Here is a 2,500-nt window from a genome sequence, read left to right on the forward strand (position 1 = left end):
TTCGTCACTGCACAGGCTACCCGTACAAACTGGAAAAACCAGAATCCGGAACCCGGAAACCGGAATCCTGAATCCAATTGTAAGAGCCAAAAATTAAAAAAAAATGAACAAAAGAATGGAGGCTGGTCAAAATATTCTTTAAGTATATGTCATTGAAAAGAGCTACAATAAATAAATAAATAAATAAATAAATAAATAAATAAATAAATAAATAAATAAATAAATAGAAGTCGATATTCATTTCAACTGCTGGTTCTAGAAAGCCTTGGGATTATTTCATTGGCATCGAGTTACAGATGATTGAGTAGTTTATTTCAACTTCACTTTAAAAGCATGGAAATGAGTTTGCTTATAACAAGACAGCTGTTTAAAAAATGCGAAATACCTCATTTTAAGTCTGGGAGAAAGTTTTAACTGTCTTTTTTCGTTTGTATGCAAAGTTTTTAAACCAAGTGATGTGATCCTTCCTTCTTTCAAAACATGCGAACGGAAGCGGTTACCAGTCACACGCGCCCCTCAGCGACTTGTTTTCATTTTTCAACTGGATTTGGGTTAGTCTCCTTCGCACCCGTTATTACGGTCGTCACGCAACGCTCCTCCCCACTAACGGCTGCTCACCTGAGCTCTGCATTCCCTTCCCTTCGTTACTAAGAACCAATGAAATGAAAGTAAATGTTAGCAGCTGCGGCAATTATATTTCTCTTTATATTTGCCCCCAAAACACAACAAGACCGGAATGAGAGATACTCACGTGCAAAACTGAAGAATTGCTTTACCTGCTTAGTTGCAGTAACGTCTAAACAAGGTGTACGTGTTTTCAATGAATCTAGTGGTAAAGGAACAAGCTCTTTTGACCTTCACGGGCATTGGACATCGACGTAAATGTTTACTCGTACTCACACGTTTCAGGATGCATTGAATGCTACAAGTCCTTGGTGAAATAGCAAAAAACAGAAGAACATGTCCGAGAGATTAAAACTGAACTGAGGTCCTCTTTTTTAGCGAGTAAGCGTACGCACTGGTCTTTAATTAGAGAAAGCAAAAAGCGAAACAACAATATCAATGTGGCCGGACCCCGAAGACCAGAGGAAGAGCTTGAAAAATAACAGATTTACCGATGCCAGTAGGCAAATTAACAAATATCTAATTTTTGTCTTACTTTGATAACCCGAAAACCGTGAATACTAGAAATATTTATGAAATGTTTTATTAGTATCAAGTTAACAACCACGCGTGAAAAAAACTAAACCGCAACCGGTAACGGTAATTAGTTTGTGGTTTCATGTCGCTTTTTATTGATTGCAGCACGACTGGAAATATCAAAATCAAATCAAAGTAAGCACCACCTGGATTAATGCTTCCTTCTGACTCCATGTTTAGGTCGCTAAACTCAAATTTCTTACACACACTTCTGAAAACGCAGAAGAGAAGAGAAATCAAGTAACGCGAGGGACTAGAACTAGGTTTCGGGAAAATGGAAGCCTGCAGCATGTTCCTTATTGGCCAGTTTGAGGACAGGAATGCAGACCTCGAGTGAGCAGCCATTAGTGAGGAGGAGTGCTGCGAGACGACCTAGATTTGGGTGGACGTCAATCAAATGTTTCCAAAACGAACTGGACTGCCACCAACTGAACAGGACTACTGTCATGGAAACATTTGATTGACGGTACCCAACTTTAGTTTTCAAGAATAAAAAAGTCGTTGATGGGTGCGTGTGATTGAACCCGGCTGTAAAGCCAACTGGAGAAATTTTGCGGTCATCGAATAACAGATCGCTCTGGGTTGCAAGCCAGTATTTTTTGTCATGTGGTTGTGACGCTGGGCTATGGTGCGTTTCGCTTTCTATGACATTATATCTGTGCCAAAACTCAGCATCGAAATTTGACATCCACAAACCTGTCTTCATTTTCATATTCCATATCGAAGTTTCATATCCAACATTGAAATTTTGAATCTAGCGTCGATGTTTTGAATTTGACATCGAAGTGGAAGTTGACGAGATTGTTCGGCTTTTGGGGGAGGCTACAACTCTCTTTCTGAGCCTCCCTCTTCCTTTCCAAGGAGAGCGGCTTTTTGAATTAGTTCTATAGAAGTGTTAGTGCCAATGCGCTTTAATTTGCTTTCAAGCCTTTTTGGAACTGTTCCCAGTGTCCCAATTGCTACTGGAAGTACCTGGTCTCGGACATTCCACATTTTCTGAATCTCTCTTGTTAGGTCCTAGTATTTCTCTCTAGCTTTTCCACTTCCTTGGCATTTACAGCTGTGTCTTCTGGGACTGCTATGTATATTACTTGGCATGTCTGTTCTTGTTTGTTAATAACGACCAAGTCGAGTCTCCTTGCACTAATTTGGTGGTCAGTCTGGATGTTATAATCCCGTAGCAGTTTGTAGTCGTCGTTCTCAAGGACAGTTTCTGGTTGATACTCAAACCATTGAACATCAGCAGTGATTAGAGCTTCTGTTTCTCGTTTAAGGTCCCCTCTTTGCAACCATGCCTAGG

The 2,500-nt window shown here is 40.2% G+C and overlaps 1 protein-coding gene across 1 annotated transcript in view; it reads right to left on the reverse strand.

Annotated features, from left to right (window-relative positions):
* Window positions 1-24, reverse strand: part of LOC138041964 (glutamyl aminopeptidase-like) — a 98,077-nt gene extending 98,053 nt beyond the window's left edge. The window contains exon 1 of the mRNA XM_068887669.1: window positions 1-24. This exon is cut by the window's left edge and continues 354 nt beyond it. The gene's annotated coding sequence lies outside the window, so the exon portion shown is untranslated.
* Window positions 25-2,500: the final 2,476 nt, after the last annotated feature.

The sequence above is a fragment of the Montipora capricornis genome, chromosome 3 (genome assembly GCF_036669925.1).
Source record: "Montipora capricornis isolate CH-2021 chromosome 3, ASM3666992v2, whole genome shotgun sequence".
NCBI lineage: Eukaryota > Metazoa > Cnidaria > Anthozoa > Scleractinia > Acroporidae > Montipora > Montipora capricornis.